This window comes from Salmo salar, unplaced genomic scaffold (assembly GCF_965601325.2).
Source record: "Salmo salar unplaced genomic scaffold, fSalSal1 ptg000669l, whole genome shotgun sequence".
Lineage (NCBI taxonomy): Eukaryota > Metazoa > Chordata > Actinopteri > Salmoniformes > Salmonidae > Salmo > Salmo salar.
In genome coordinates this window covers 249,289-267,500 of record NW_027675458.1, presented here as the reverse complement: position 1 = coordinate 267,500, position 18,212 = coordinate 249,289, and the positions used below count along the sequence as shown (strand labels likewise).

At 41.5% G+C, this 18,212-nt stretch overlaps 1 long non-coding RNA gene across 1 annotated transcript in view; it reads right to left on the bottom strand.

Annotated features, from left to right (window-relative positions):
- Positions 1-118, bottom strand: part of LOC145877075 (uncharacterized) — a 5,630-nt gene extending 5,512 nt beyond the window's left edge. The window contains exon 1 of the long non-coding RNA XR_014391570.1: positions 1-118. This exon is cut by the window's left edge and continues 1,125 nt beyond it. This is a non-coding gene — a long non-coding RNA (uncharacterized LOC145877075).
- Positions 119-18,212: the final 18,094 nt, after the last annotated feature.

Genomic DNA, 18,212 nt, shown 5'->3' with positions numbered 1-18,212 from the left:
ACATGCTAACCTCTCACCATTACCAATAACAGAGGCTACAATAAAACATGCTAACCTCTCACCATTACCAATAACAGAGGATACAACAAAACATGCTACCCTCTCACCATTACCAATAACAGAGGATACAACAAAACATGCTAACCTCTCACCATTACCAATAACAGAGGCTACAACAAAACATGCTAACCTCTCACCATTACCAATAACAGAGGCCACAACAAAACATGCTAACCTCTCACCATTACCAATAACAGAGGCCACAACAAAACATGCTAACCTCTCACCATTACCAATAACAGAGGCCACAACAAAACATGCTAACCTCTCACCATTACCAATAACAGAGGCCACAACAAAACATGCTAACCTCTCACCATTACCAATAACAGAGGCTACAACAAAACATGCTAACCTCTCACTATTACCAATAACAGAGGCTACAATAAAACATGCTAACCTCTCACCATTACCAATAACAGAGGCCACAACAAAACATGCTAACCTCTCACCATTACCAATAACAGAGGCTACAACAAAACATGCTAACCTCTCACCATTACCAATAACAGAGGTTACAACAAAACATGCTAACCTCTCACCATTACCAATAACAGAGGTTACAACAAAACATGCTAAACTCTCACCATTACCAATAACAGAGGCCACAACAAAACATGCTAACCTCTCACCATTACCAATAACAGAGGTTACAACAAAACATGCTAAACTCTCACCATTACCAATAACAGAGACTACAACAAAACATGCTAACCTCTCACCATTACCAATAACAGAGGCTACAACAAAACATGCTAACCTCTCACCATTACCAATAACAGAGGATACAACAAAACATGCTAACCTCTCACCATTACCAATAACAGAGGATACAACAAAACATGCTAACCTCTCACCATTACCAATAACAGAGGTTACAACAAAACATGCTAACCTCTCACCATTACCAATAACAGAGGCTACAACAAAACATGCTAACCTCTCACCATTACCAATAACAGAGACTACAACAAAACATGCTAACCTCTCACCATTACCAATAACTGAGGATACAACAAAACATGCTCACCTCTCACCATTACCAATAACAGAGGCTACAGCAAAACATGCTAACCTCTCACCATTACCAATAACAGAGACTACAACAAAACATGCTAACCTCTCACCATTACCAATAACAGAGGCTACAACAAAACATGCTAACCTCATCATTACCAATTTATTTATTTATTTCACCTTTATTTAACCAGGTAGGCAAGTTGAGAACAAGTTCTCATTTACAATTGCGACCTGGCCAAGATAAAGCAAAGCAGTTCGACACATATAACAACACAGAGTAACACATGGAGTTAAACAAATGTAACCCTCTCACCAGGCTTGAATATGACTCTCACAACATTAACATATGTAGAGTATCTCAGCAGCATGGGATGTTAGGTGAGAAGGACATCTCCAATAAGAATTCCTATTGTAAACTATCTAGGGTTATGACAATAGGGTATTAACTTCAGATGAAATGATTATAGGTTTCTGTTATTGAATCAGGATAAACCATCCCATGCATTAAATTAAAACAATTAATGACTCCACCAAGGCAACATACATAATGTTCCATATGTGTATTAAAACATTTTCAAACACAAATACATGTTCAGACACAACATCAAAAGAAAAAAATAATGATAATAAACCCCAATGAGTCGTGCACAACCCGTGTCCAAATTAAGCACCTCACATTGTGGTTACTCACTACTTGGTAGATATTCCCTCAGCGAAGTATGGCAGTTCCATGCAGGTTTCCTCACCAAGTCCAAGGCAGCACAGCTACCCATGCAGACAGTACTCCTTAGTAACCGATATCCCCATGGCAACACGAACTCGTTAAGCTTCCCAAGCAATTATCTCCCGGTGTCACACGATGCTAGGCTAACCTCTAGGCTGGCTAATACCTCCACGACGAGACGGTAGCTTCAGTCTTTACTAAGTTAACTAAATTATAACAACTCTTTTATTAAATAAAACATGTATTTCCCTTCATGTCTTAGTAGCTATGGGTTTTGTTCTACTTCTGTCGTCTTCTTTTATAATTTTTCTTCACCAACCGTCCTGAGGTAAAACGTCCATCCTTTCATCAACGTCTTTTTCCCTCCCGTTAACCAGGTCAACTCCCATTGGCCACAACTTAACAAGCGACCTTATTGGTCAAAACTTAAACTTCAAAGTAAAACAAACTATTCACTTATACATTAAATAAATATTTCTTCAAAAAGCATAATGCATTAACAACATTACAGATTAGGAGCAATTCAATCATCTTTTATATATAATACCAATTAATTATAACAAATAAACTCAATACTTGGTTCAAACAAGGGTATTACACAAACATACAGTAAATAATACAGTAGAAAAATAAGTCTATATACAATGTGAGCAAATTAAGTGAAATAAGGGAGGTAAAGGCAAAAAAAGGCCATGGTGGCAAAGTAAATACAATATAGCAAGTAAAACACTGGAATGGTAGATATGCAGCGGAAGAAAGTGCAAAGTAGAAATAATGGGGTGGAAAGGAGCTAAAAAAATAAATACAGTAGGGGAAGAAGTAGTTGGGCTAAATTATAGATGGGCTATGTACAGGTGCAGTAATCTGCTCTGACAGCTGGTGCTTAAAGCTAGTGAGGGAGATAAGTGTTTCCAGTTTTAGAGATTTTTGTAGTTCGTTCCAGTCATTGGCAGCAGAGAACTGGAAGAAGAGGCGGCCGAAGGAGGAATTGGCTTTGGGGGTGACCAGAGAGATATACCTGCTGGAGCGTGTGCTACAGGTGGGTGCTGCTATGGTGACAAGCGAGCTAAGATAAGGGGGGACTTTACCTAGCAGGGTCTTGTAGATGACCTGGAGCCAGTGGGTTTGGCGAGGAGTATGAAGCGAGGGCCAGCCAACGAGAGCGTTCAGGTCGCAGTGGTGGGTAGTACAGTGGGGGGGAAAAGTATTTGATCCCCTACTGATTTTGTACGTTTGCCCACTTACAAAGAAATGATCAGTCTATAGTTTTAATGGTAGGTTTATTTGAACAGTGAGAGAGAGAATAACAGCAAAAAATCCAGAAAAACGCATGTCAAAAATGTTATACAATTATTTGCATTTTAATGAGGGAAATAAGTATTTGACCCCTCCGCAAAACATGACTTAGTACTTGGTGACAAAACGCTTGTTGGCAATCACAGAGGTCAGACGTTCCTTGTAGTTGGCCACCAGGTTTGCACACATCTCAGTGGGGTTTTGTCCCACTCCTCTTTACAGATCTTCTCCAAGTCATTAAGGTTTCAAGGCTGACGTTTGGCAACTTGAACCTTCATCTCCCTCCACAGATTTTCTATGGGATTAAGGTCTGGAGACTTGCTAGGTCATTCCAAGACCTTAATGTGCTTCTTCTTGAGCCACTCCTTTGTTGCCTTGGCCGTGTGTTTTGGGTCATTGTCATGCTGGAATACCCATCCACAACCCATTTCCAATGCCCTGGCTGAGGGAAGGAGGTTCTCACCCAAGATTTGACGGTACATGGCCCCGTCCATCGTCCCTTTGATGCAGTGAAGTTGTCCTGTCCCCTTAGGAGAAAAAAAACCCCAAAGCATAATGTTTCCACCTCCATGTTTGATGGTGGAGATGGTGTTCTTGGGGTCATAGGCAGCATTCCTCCTCCTCCAAATACGGCGAGTTGAGTTGATGTCAAAGAGCTCTATTTTGGTCTCATCTCACCACAACACTTTCAGCAGTTGTCCTCTGAGTCATTCAGATGTTCATTGGCAAACTTCAGACGGGCATGTATATGTATTCTTGAGCAGGGGGACCTTGCGGGCGCTGCAGGTTTTCAGTCCTTCACGGCGTAGTGTGTTACCCATTGTTTTCTTGGTGACTATGGTCCCAGCTGCCTTGAGATCATTGACAAGATCCTCCCGTGTAGTTCTGGGCTGATTCCTCACCATTCTCATGATCATTGCAACTCCACGAGGTGAGATCTTGCATGGAGCACCAGGCCGAGGGATATTGACAGTTCTTTTGTGTTTCTTCCATTTGCGAATAATCGCACCAAATGTTGTCACCTCCTCACCAAGCTGCTTGGCAATGGTCGTGTAGCCCATTCCAGCCTTGTGTAGGTCTACAATCTTGTCCCTGACATCCTTGGAGAGCTCTTTGGTCTTGGCCATGGTGGAGAGTTTGGAATCTGATTGATTGATTGCTTCTGTGGACAGGTGTCTTTTTTTACAGGTAACAAGTTGCAGTTAGGAGCAAGAGAGTGTGCTCCTAATCTCAGCTCGTTACCTGTATAAAAGACACCTGGGAGCCAGAAATCTTTCTGATTGAGAGGGGGTCAAATACTTATTTCCCTCATTAAAATGCAAATCAATTTATAACATTTCTGACATGCGTTTTTCTGGATGTTTTTGTTGTTATTCTGTCTCTCACTGTTCAAATAAACCATTAAAATTATAGACTGATCCTTTCTTTGTCAGTGGGCAAACGTACAAAATCAGCAGGGGATCAAATACTTTTTCCCCCCACTGTATATGGGGCTTTGGTGACAAAACGGATGGCACTGTGACAGACTGCATCCAATTTATTGAGTAGGGTATTGGAGGCTATTTTGTAAATGACATCGCCGAAGTCAAGGATCAGTAGGATGGTCAGTTTTACGAGGGTATGTTTGGCAACATGAGTGAAGGATGCTATGTTGCGAAATAGGAAGCCAATTCTAGATTTAATTTTGGATTGGAGATGCTTATAGTGAGTCTGGAAGGAGAGTTTACAGTCTAACCAGACACCTAGGTATTTGTAGTTGTCCACATATTCTTAGTCAGAACTGTCCAGAGTAGTGATGCTGGACAGGCGGGCAGGTGCAGGCAGCGATCCGTTGAAGAGCATGCATTTAGTTTTACTTGTATTTAAGAGCAGTTGGAGGCCACGGAAGGAGAGTTGTAATGGCATTGAAGCTCGTCTGGAGGTTAGTTAATACAGTGTCCAAAGAAGGGCCAGAAGTATACAGAATAATACCAATAACAGAGGGGGTTTGATCTTTGTGCCTCTGTAACTTTCTCATTTCTCATTATTCACGATTCATTCATGATTATTCATAATTATGGTAGCATGCACATTAATGTAGAAGTGCTCAGAAACATCTTCTATTCTTACTGACAATACAAGTGAAGTGACTCCAAAATGACAGGACATTATTCACCAATCAGTTTCTATTAGGAAAAACATCATCCAAAATACAATCAAAACAAACTGCAAATGAATTCAACAAGTTAGTAGAATCACAAGCTTGATGTAATCACTGCAGGCATGGAATATGGGACCAAATACTAAACTTATGACAACTTTAATACAATATAAGTGAATTTGTCCGAATATGTTCAACTTTTTCAAATGGGAGAACTAAATACATAAAGTGCTTTCCTTTCTTAATAACAGTAACACAGCTATGTATGAAAATACCCTCAAATAAAAGGTGACATTCTGTACTGTCACCTAATAAGAAACATTCTACCTCATATCCAAAATGCTGGAGCATAGCACCACATTTAAAACTGTAAGCTTCACTGTCCAAACACATATGGTGTGGACTATGTGTGCCTGGTAAACACATGTGGATCTGGTGAACAGTTATCACTTGTTGACCAACTACAGGAATACTGACCTCAGAGTCTCCAGTTTACAGTGGGGATTCCCCAGTCCAGCAGAGAGCAGCTCCACTCCTGAATCCTTCAGGTCATTGTTACTCAGGTCCAGCTCTCTCAGGTGTGAGGGGTTTGAACTGAGAACTGAGACCAGAGAATCCTCTGTGACTCCACAGCCTGACAGCCTGCAAAGAGTCAAATCATATTAAAATCACACTGCTATTCTTTGGTGGTGAAAATAGTGGCAGTATCATTTTTCAACATATTCAGATATCAGTGTCCTGAAACCTTCCATATCTATTCGTAAATGAATGTATCATCATTAAAAATGACAAATTATCAAAGTTTTGCCTGCAGATAGAAACATGTATAGTACAAATATTTGAGTAGACTGACCAGACCAGTTTAAAAGCAGTATCAGTCAAAAGACAGACAGTGAGGTATCAGATTTAGATTGTATTGAGTATACAGTCCACACCATAGCTGCCAAAATGGGATAGTATTGTACATGTAACGTTTCCAAAATGGCATAGTATTGTCCATGTAACGTTTCCTAAATGGGATAGTATTGTACATGTAACGTTATGCCCCCTTGTGAGTGAATAGTATTGCATGCTGTAGCAGGCTATATAAAGAGGAAGACCTCCATTGACGATTCAGTACGTTGTAACATCTGGTCTGGACAGGTCACCGTCCTTAGTTAGTTAGTTAGTTAGTTAGTTAGTTAGTTAGTTAACGAAGCTAACGTTAGCTAGTTCATTATCACAAAAGTGAGAACTGCTCTAGATTGGAAACTTACGTTAATGAGTGTAAAGCCATGTTGGCTTTATAGAAACGATATACAATATATGGGAAAGAATATAGTTGAGGAAATAATCCAAACCTAGTTGTGCCTAGTTAGGACATAACGTTAGCTAGCTAGCTAACGGTACTGTACTGTAGCTCATACAACGCCGACGGTCAAACCCGGCTTTCTAATATTTACGTTCATTAACTATAGTAACGTTATGGAAGATATTCACAGAAAACCATCATTGTCTTCGTTATTCATTATTAGTATGTAATATTATTAGAATAAATTATTTCGAGACATATTCAGAGCCAAACATCAACCCAACTTAACCTTTTTAACTGTTGTCGCATCCAAACTTGTCACCATCGTTTTCAGTTGTAATTGCGAAGTTCCCGGAAGAAGTCCAGCAACAACGGAGGTTCCTCGATGAACCCACCTTCTAACAAGTTCTTTGAAGAACCTTTTGGGGATGTTTTTCATTGACCAAGAACCCTACGGTTCTTAGGGGATCTGAGAACAACTCCAGTTGAACCCTTCATTTTTAGAGTGTAGTCGGCTCTATTTACTCTCAGATTCAAACATGATGATTAGTATCAACGATCAAGTCAGCTGCTGCTGCTCCAATACAGTATGAGGTGAGACGTTGAACTGATGTTGAACTGGGCAGTCAGCTGCTGCTGCTCCAATACAGTATGAGGTGAGACGGTAAACTGATGTTGAACCGGGCAGTCAGCTGCTGCTGCTCCAATACAGTATGAGGTGAGACGGTGAACTGATGTTGAACTGGGCAGTCAGCTGCTGCTGCTCCAATACAGTATGAGGTGAGACGGTGAATATGTACATGTAGGTAGAGTTATTAAAGTGACTATGCATAGATGATAACAGAGAGTGGGGGGGGGGGGCCTTCCTCTGACACCGCCTGGTAAAGAGGTCTTGGATGGCAGGGAGCTTGGCCCCAGTGATGTACTGGGCTGTACGCACTACCCTCTGTAGTGCCTTGCGGTCGGAGGCAGAGCAGTTGCCATACCAGGCAGGGATGCAACCAGTCAGGATGCTCTCGATGGTGCAGCTGTAGAAGCTTTTGAGGATCTGAGGACCCATGCTAAATCTTTTCAGTCTCCTGAGGAGGAATAGGTTTTGTCGTGCCCTCTTCACGATTATCTTGGTGTGCTTGGACCATGATAGTTTGTTAGTGATGTGGACACCAAGGAACTTGAAGCTCTCAACCTGCTCCACTACAGCCCCGTCGATGAGAATGGGGGCGTGCTGTCTTCCTTTTCCTGTAGTCCACAATCATCTCCTTTGTCTTGATCACGTTGAGGGAGAGGTTGTTTTCCTTGCACCACACGGCCAGGTCTCTGACCTCCTCCCTATAGGCTGTCTCATCGTTGTTGGTGATCAGGCCTACCACTATTGTGGCATGGGCAAACTTAATGATGGTGTTGGAGTCGTGCCTGGCCGTGCAGTCATGAGTGAACAGGGAGTACAGGAGGAGACTGAGCAGCACCCCAGAGGGGCCCCTGTGTTGAGGATCAGCGTGGCGGGTGTGTTATTACCTACCCTTAAAAAACCTCTCTGGGCTACGCAACAGCCAGTGTAATCCCGTGGCGCGATATTCAAATACCTTAGAAATGCTATTACTTCAATTTCTCAAACATATGACTATTTTACACCATTTTAAAGACAAGACTCTCGTTAATCTAACCACACTGTCCGATTTCAAAAAGGCTTTACAACGAAAGCAAAACATTAGATTATGTCAGCGGAGTACCCAGCCAGAAATAATCAGACACCCATTTTTCAAGCTAGCATATAATGTCACATAAACCCAAACCACAGCTAAATGCAGCACTAACCTTTGATGATCTTCATCAGATGACAATCCTAGGACATTATGTTATACAATACATGCATGTTTTGTTCAATCAAGTTCATATTTATATCAAAAAACAGCTTTTTACATTAGCATGTGACGTTCAGAACTAGCATTCCCACCGAACACTTCCTGTGAATTTACTAAATTACTCACGATAAACGTTCACAAAAAACATAACAATTATTTTAAGAATTATAGATACAGAATTCCTTTATGCACTCGCTATGTCCGATTTTAAAATAGCTTTTCGGTGAAAGCACATTTTGCAATATTTTGAGTAGATAGCCCAGCATCACAGGGCTAGCTATTTAGACACCCACCAAGTTTAGCCCTCACCAAAGTCAGATTTACTATAAGAAAAATGCTATTACCTTTGCTGTTCTTCGTCAGAATGCACTCCCAGGACTTCTACTTCAATAACAAATGTTGGTTTGGTTCAAAATAATCCATAGTTATGTTCAAATATCCTCTGTTTTGTTCGTGCGTTCAAGACACTATCCGAAGGGTAAATAAGGGTGACGCGCCCGACGCGTTTCGTGACAAAACATTTCTAAATATTCCATTACCGTACTTCGAAGCATGTCAACCGCTGTTTAAAATCAATTTTGATGCCATTTTTCTCGTAAAAAAGCGATAATATTCCGACCGGGAAATCGTGTTTTAGTATAAAGAGAGAGAAAATAAAAAACATGGTGTCGCCTCATGCACGCGCCTCAGTCTCATTGTCCTCTGATAGACCACTTACCAAAGGCGCTAATGTTTTTCAGCCAGGGGCTGCAAAGACATCATTCAGCTTTTTCCCCGAGTTCTGAGAGCCTATGGGAGCCGTAGGAAGTGTCACGTTACAGCAAAGATCCTAAGTTTTCAATAAAGAGAGTCAAGAAGCCCAAGGAATGGTCAGAGAGGGCACTTCCTGTACAGAATCTTCTCAGGTTTTTGCCTGCCATATGAGTTCTGTTATACTCACAGACACCATTCAAACAGTTTTAAAAACTTGAGGGTGTTTTCTCTCCAAAGGAAATTATATGCATATTCTAGTTTCTGGGCAGCAGTAATAACCAGATTAAATCAGGGACGTTTTTTATCCGGCCGTGTAAATACTGCCCCCTACCCCTAACAGGTTAAAAAACATGAGCTGGCGCACACCCAGAAAAATAGTTTGTGAGGAGGTGCTGACTAACGGCGAATAAACTATAAACTATCAAAATAAATAAAGTCGCACACTCCATGTATAAACTCCCAGCAATTGAATGGGTATTTACCAACGTTTCAGCATCACTGTGCCTTCTTCAGGGTGATGTCATCAATACTTGAACCAGCTTATGTAGACAAACAGTGCAATTAGTGCAACCAATGACAATAGTGAGGGGTGTGTCATAAAAAATATATGACATATTAAATATATTACTGTATTGTTATCATATAGAAACATCATGGAATATTGTACATCATATTAAATATATTACTCTATTGTTATCATATAGAAACATCATGGAATATTGTACATCATATTAAATATATTACTCTATTGTTATCATATAGAAACATCATGGAATATTGTACATTATATGACCATCAACATACATTATTGTTTCATTCAATTTCACATAATAAGGATATTTAATATTTTCAAGTTCAGAAGTCAGAACCCATCACCTGCTATGTAAAATAGACAGAAGAATGCACAATGGTCAATGCTATCTGGGATCCTTGGGACATCCTACCCTAAACCCTAACCTTAACCCCTACCTTAACCATTTTAAATGTCAACTTCAACGGGCTAGGGACGTCCCAAGGATGTATCTCTACCTGAAAATACATGATCTAAGTGATTGATAGTTGGTATTCAGCAGTCATAAAGCCTTATTTACTTTAATGAACTACTAAAATAGTGATTTAGTCAGACAGCATAAACAGCAGCTCTACACTTTATTGACTGACTGATCCATTCATCCTTCCATCCCTCCTCAGCCTTCCTCTCCTCTGAAGACCCAGTGAGGGTGGAGCTCAGTCAGAGAGCTGTTGAGGGACTGGTTAGGAAGAACACTTCTACAGCCAGAGAGGTGAGAGGTCACACATGGTTTAGATGGTAAATATTTATGTCCCCTTAGCGGTTCATCACGTCAGCAAAAGGGAATATGTTCCATCTATGTTTATTTACATTAGTGCAAATTGTCCACTGATATTGGTGTAATTTCTCACCCCTCTTGGCTGTATGAAGTTAATTTCCCCTCAGGCACACACATTTGTTCTTTGATATTACGAAGGTCATTTGTGTATAATGTACTTTTCCCAACATCTCTTTACATTGCTGATGCATATTTGGTGGCCTGACTGTATCCATACTATATCAAAAGCCCATCCTGGTAGATCTGAACCTAATGCAGCTTGGAGTGATCAGATGACAGAAGTCACATTTAGGTGCCAGGTGTAACTGAGGCCATAGATGCTCCATATCCATTACTTTGAGTGGTTTATATAATATGACTAAATGTGTTTCTGTGTTGCAGGTGCAGTCAAGAAATGGAACAGCAAGGCCACAGAACATGACATAAGCAGAGCTGTGGGAGACCACCTCAAGCCCCTGGTAGAGCCGGGGGTGGTGTTTACCTCTTCAGCAGTCTGTTGATTGGTCAGTCACTGGGTTCATTTGTTTTATTATATGGTCAAATCAAATCAAGCTTGATTCATACAGCACATTTCAGACATGGATGCAACAAAATGGCTTCACAGGAAAAATATTTTTAAAAACATTGAAAATAAACAGAAATATTTAGTACACAACAAACATAAGAGGATAAAAAACAGAAGACTAAACTGAAAAACTAATGATTAAAATGTTAATTGGATGCAATATCCAACCCAAAATATAAGCTTGGGACACTGAAAGTTGACTAGTAACAACAACTGGGACCTAAAAGACACCCACCATGAGACCCACTAAATCTGCCCAAGAAGTGACAAACAAAAGAAAAACCCACACCAAACTTAAAGACAGGAAGTAAACCAAAAAGGTGGAGCAACTAAAGGTGTTGACTCTCCACATGTATCAAGACAACTGGAGCACTGGGCCAGACACTCTTAAATAGAACCTGGACCAGCTCAGGTGAAACACCTTCCCACTAACGAGATGGACAAGCCAGCACAGGTGTAACACATACTGACTAACGAGGTGACACCAATCAGTGCGTCCTACGTGCTAACGAGCTAGACGGGCTAACGAGCTAGACGTGCTAACGAGCTAGACGGGCTAACGAGCTAGACGGGCTGACGAGCTAGACGAGCTAACGAGCTAGACGGGCTAACGAGCTAGACGGGCTAACGAGCTAGACGGGCTGACGAGCTAGACGTGCTAACGAGCTAGACGTGCTAACGAGCTAGACGAGCTAACGAGCTAGACGTGCTAACGAGCTAGACGTGCTAACGAGCTAGACGTGCTAACGAGCTAGACGCGCTACGAGCTAGACGTGCTAAAGTCCAACCTCAAAACATAAATGGAAAAACCAAAGCCTGTAACACCTTAAGACAACAAATATATCCTATATTTTTGATGGACAAGTTTGCTCACCACCAACAGAAAACAACTTCCATTTCACATTATAATCAACTACAATGCTTCACCTTCACCAATAGAAACATGGTGTCTACTGGATGTCAACAATTAAAAACAAGAAAAAAAAACACATATTTCTAAATAATAATATACAATAGGATTATTTGTTTCTCCTTTTTCTTTCTATAGAATCCTAAAACTCACTAGCTTCTAGAACTCTCGTCTTCCTAAAACTCACTAGCTTCTAGAACTCTCCTCTTTCTAAATCCCACTAGCTTCTAGAACTCTCGTCTTCCTAAAACTCACTAGCTTCTAGAACACTCGTCTTCCTAAAACTCACTAGATTCTAGAACTCTCCTCTTTCTAAATCCCACTAGCTTCTAGAACTCTCGTCCCCTTGGAACGAGCCCAAACAAAACTCATCTCCAATACGGAAAAACGTGCAGTCAAAATAAATAAAGATCCATAGCAACGCACTAGCTAAACGCAAAACACAAATCTTATATCGATCAGGGGGGAAATCAGGTTGAACCTGCTCTTGAAACTAACACAACAAAACAAAAAACACATGGAAATGGAGATGTATTTTACCTCACTGGTTAGAGGACAACCTGCAGAAGACGGTCAGCTACATTTTGGAGTGATGCATTTAAATTTAGGGGTCCCTAAACAAAGGAACGCAACACTTATTTGTCATAACTCATCGATATCATGTTGAAATCAATTGTGCCGAGAGGAGGGAGATGAGGTTGCAAGTCCTGTTAAAATTAACAGCTCAAAAACCACACGGAATCTGGGAATAATGTGTACATCACTGGTTAGAGGACAATTTGTAGAAAACAGCTAGCTACATTTTGAAGTGTTGCATTGTGATTCCTGTGCGTCACCAACGTGGTAAGTGTAACATAACTCCTTTTGTGTTAGTCACTTTTTATTAAATCTCATAAATAGTAACTCTTCCAATTCAGAGCCTGGATTTTCCCCCTGAGGCTAATATCCATATCATGTTGAAATCAATAGAACAGGGGACAAACGTTTAGGGTTCTACATTGTGACATCATTAAAATACTCCTACTACAATGTTAAAACATTCTACATTGTGACATCATTAAAATACTCCTACTACAATGTTAAACATTCTACATTGTGACATCATTAAAATACTCCTTCTACAATGTTAAAACATTCTACATTGTGACATATCATTGATATCGTGAAACAACCCCTTCATGTATTTTCTGGTGTTTGATCAGATGTCTTATCGGAGAATGTTCACAGCTATAAGACTATAAGATTTCTCTCCTGTGTGTATTCTCTGGTGTTGAGTCAGAGAGCCAGAAGTAGTAAAACTCTTCCCACATTGACCACAGATATAAGGTTTCTCTCCTGTGTGTATTCTCTGGTGTTGAGTCAGATGGCAAGATTGACCAAAACTCTTCCCACATTGACCACAGATATAAGGTTTCTCTCCTGTGTGTGTTCTCTGGTGTAGAGTCAGAGAGCCAGATCTAGTAAAACTCTTCCCACATTTATCACAGCTATAAGGTTTCTCTTCTGTGTGTGTTCTCTGGTGTAGAGTCAGAGAGCCAGATGTTGTAAAACTCTTCCCACATTGACCACAGCTATAAGGTTTCTCTCCTGTGTGTATTCTCTGGTGCACTGTAAGATCGCCAGATTGACCAAAACTCTTCCCACATTGACCACAGCTATAAGGTTTCTCTCCTGTGTGTATTCTCTGGTGTGAAATCAGGTGGCTTAGCTGAGTAAAACTCTTCCCACATTGATCACAGCTATAAGGTTTCTCTCCTGTGTGTGTTCTTTGGTGCATCTTCAGATGGCTAGATTTATCAAAACTCTTCCCACATTGAGTACAGCAATAAGGTTTCTCTACTGTGTGGCTTCTCTGATGAATTTTAATGCCTGATGAGTTGAATTTCTTCCCACAGTCAGAGCAGCAGTGAGTTCTCTTCCCTGTGGATCTCTGCTGGTGTTTCTTGAGGAGTTCTGATCTGGAGAGACTCTTCTCTGCCTCGTCAGCATCATGAGGTTGTTGAGGCTCCCCAGAGGATCCACGATAGTCCCGCCTCTCTCCTGTGTGAACAACAAAGTCAGACAGATGATTAAAGGCCCACAACAGCGGTAATCCACTGTAAAAGGTGATGCCAACAGCGTAGCCATGATGTTGGACAACAATTGACGTCTGTAATGAATGTAATGATTATTTGACATTTGTCTTAAAATGAGCAACAATAGCCTTATTTTGTCTTGTTTTCACATTAGTAGTAACATCGATGATTGTAGGCTAGAAATAAGTTATTAAAGTTGTTGAAATCCTAAGCAGTGTGCCAGACGACTTTCGGTCTCCAATATAGGCCCCTTTCTATGTTTGCTAAAATTGCGGCATGAGGGCGATGCAAATTGATTGCAGAAACTCCTCCCTGCTAATGAGGAAACCGATAGTTATGGATGTAGTATATCTGCCTGGAGCAAAAATGGTGAGAAAAGATTTTCGTTTTTCACAATGTATTCTGAATGTGAATGGGGGAAATTCAGGGGAGTAACCTCCATTTCCAGGTTGCTTATGAGTGCATTTCACACTACTTTGGATTATAATTGTAAAGCTCATCTGAATCTCCTGCTTAATATGTTTGTGTTATTGTCGCAAATCAACCGCTTTACACTTAAAAAAAACACTACAACCAGAAAAAATGCTCTTTGGCTTTTCCATCAGCCTGACAATGAGGGTTTGTACACTGTTTGGTTGCAAAATTGGCCCATAACTTCACCTAACAACATAGACCTACTGTAGGACCCATAACTTCACCTAACAACAAATATAGGAAAATAGCTCTGCGTGTTGTACAATAGCCTATCCATCAAGAAACAGTTCTCTACACATTATGACCAAAGTAGGAATGTTGGATCCAACGTGGAGCACGGCATAACAGTCTTTACCAGAGTAATGAATAAAGAAGCACTTTGGTTGTTGTTGCATGTCGTGATGTTTGTCATGTGACTGTCATTCAGAAAATGATTTCCTGGATCAGCTGATGATAGTTGAACATGTGACTGGAACTAAACAACTACAGTATTAAGAATTATGTGTAAATATTGAAGAACCACATTAATGACAGTATCCATTTGGGTGTTGTCAATAAAGTTACTATATATATATATTTTACCTTTATTTAACCAGGTAGGCCAGTTAAGAACAAGTTCTCATTTACAACTGTGACCTGGCCAAGATAAAGCAAAGCAGTGCGACACAAACAACAGTTACACGTTGAATAAACAAACGAACAGTCAATAACACGACAGAAAAGTCTATATACAGTGTGTGCAAATGGAGTAAGGCAATAAATAGGCCATAGTAGCGAAGTAATTATAATTTATTAATTTAGCAAATTAACACTGGAGAGATAGATGTGCAGATGATGATATGCAAGTAGAAATACTGGTGTGCAAAAGAGCAGAAAAAGTAAATAAAAACATGGGGATGAGGTAGGCAGTTGGATGTGCTATTTACAGATGGGCTATGTACAGCTGCAGCGATCGGTAAGCTGCTCAGATAGCTGATGCTTAAAGTTAGTGAGGGAGATGTATGTCTCCAACTTCAGCGATTGTTGCAATTCGTTCCAGTCATTGGCAGCAGACAACTGGAGGGAAAGGCGGCCAAAGGAGGTGTTGGCTTTGGGGATGACCAGTGAGCTATACCTCCTGGAGTGCGTGCTATGGGTGGGTGTTGCTATGGTGACCAGTGAGCTGAGTTAAGGTGGAATAGCAAAGACTTACAGATGACCTGGAGCCAGTGGGTTTGGCGACGAAAATGTATCGAGGGCCAGTCGACAAGAGCATACAGGTTGCAGTGGTGGGCGGTATATGGGGCTTTAGTGACAAAACGGATGGCACTATGATAGACTGCATCCAGTTTGCTGAGTAGAGTGTTGGAGGCTATTCTGTAAATGACTTCGCCAAAGTTAAGGATCGGTAGGAAAGTCAGTTTTACGAGGGTATGTTTGGCAGAGTGAATGAAAGAGGCTTTGTTGCGAAATAGGAAGCTGGTTCTAGATTTAATTTTGGATTGGAGATGCTTAATATTAGTCTGGAAGGAGAGTTTATAGTCTAACCAGACACCTAGGTATTGTAGCTGTCCACATATTCTAAGTCAGAACCATCCAGAGTAGTGATGCTAGTCGGGCGGGTGTAGGCAGCGATCGGTTGTTGATTGATCGGTTGTTCTTATCAGCTGATGAGTCTGCCAATAAGAATACGGTGATTGACAGAGTCGAAAGCCTTGGCCAGGTCGATGAAGACGGCTGCACAGTACTGTCTTTTATCGATGGCGGTTATGATATTGTTTAGTACCTTGAGTGTTTCTGATGTCCACCCGTGACCAGCTCGGAAACCGGATTGCACAGCGGAGAAGATACGGTGGGATTTGAAATGGTCAGTGATGTTTGTTAACTTGGCTTTTGAAGACTTTAGAAAGGCAGGGCAGGATGGATATAGGTCTGTAACAGTTTGGGTCTAGAGTGACACCCCCTTTGAAAAGGGGGATGACCGCGGCAGCTTTCCAGTCTTTAGCGATCTCAGACGATACGAAAGAGAGGTTGAACAGACTAGTAATAGGGGTTGCCACAATGGCGGCAAATAATTTTAGAGAGGGTCCAGATTGTCTAGCCCAGCTGATTTGTACAGTTCCAGGTTTTGCAGCTCTTTCAGAACATCAGCTATCTGGATGAAGGAGAAGCTGGGGAGGCTTGGGCAAGTAGCTGCGGAGCTGTTGGCCGGGGTTGGGGAAGCCAGGAGGAAAGCATGGCCGGCCATAGAGAAATGCTTCTTGAAATTCGCGATTATCGTGGAGTTATCGGTGGTGACAGTGTTTCCTAGCCTCAGTGCAGTGGGCAGCTGGGATGAGGTGCTCTTATTCTCCATGGACTTTACAGTGTCCCAGAACTTTTTGGAGTTAGAGCTACAGGATGCAAATTTCTGTTTGAAAAAGCTAGCCTTTGCTTTCCTAACTTACTGTGTGTATTGGTTCCTGACTTCTCTGAAAAGTTGCATATCGCGGGGACTATTCGATGCTAGTGCAGTACGCCACAGGATGTTTTTGTGCTGGTCGAGGGCAGTCAGGTCTGGAGTGAACCAAGGCCTACATCTGTTCTTAGTTCTACATTTTTTGAAAGGGGCATGCTTATTTAAGGTGGTGAGGAAATTACTTTTAAAGAACAACCAGGCATCCCCTACTGACGGGATGAGGTCAAAATCCTTCCAGGATACCCGGGCCAGGTCGATTAGAAAGGCCTGCTTGCAGAATTGTTTTAGGGAGCGTTTGACAGTGATGAGGGGTGGTCGTTTGACCGCGGACCCATAACGGATGCAGGCAACGATCGCTGAGATCCTGATTGAAAACAGCAGAGGTGTATTTGGAGGGCAAGTTGGTCAGGATAATATCTATGAGGGTGCCCATGTTTAGGGATTTAGGGTTGTATCTGATGGGTTCCTTGATAATTTGTGTGAGATTGAGGGCATCTAGCTTGGATTGTAGGACGGCCGGGGTGTTAAGCATATCCCAGGTTAGGTCACCTAATAGAACCAAATCTGAAGATAGATAGGGGGCAATCAATTCACATATGGTGTCCAGGGCACAGCTGGGAGCTGAGGGGGGTCTATAACAGGCGGCAACAGTGAGAGACTTATTTCTGGAGAGATTCATTTTTAAAATTAGAAGCTCGAACTGTTTGGCTATGGACTTGGGAAGTATGACAGAACTTTGCAGGACATCTCTGCAGTAGATTGCAACTACTCTCTTTTTGACAATTCTATCTTGACTGAAAATGTTGTGGTTGGGGATGGAAATTTCAGAATTTCTGGTTGCCTTCCTAAGCCAGGATTCAGACACGGCCAGGACATCACACAGGGCCTAGGTTAACCTCTACATCACCCGAGGAACAGAGGAGTAGGATGAGGGTACGGCTAAAGGCTATCAGAATTGGTTGAATAGTGCGTTGGGAACAGAGAATAAAAGGAGCAGATTTCTGGGCGTGGTAGGATAGATTCAAGGCATAATGTACAGACAGGGGTATGGTAGGGTGCGGGTACAGTGGAGGTAAACCTAGGCATTGAGTGACGATAAGAGAGGTTGCATCTCCGGAGGCACCAGTTATGCTAGGTGAGGTCACCGCATGTGTGGGAGTTGGGACAAAAGAGTTCTCTGAGGCATGTTGAGTGGGACTAGGGGCTCTGCAGTAAAATAAAACAATGATAACTACCCTAAGAAACAGTATACAAGG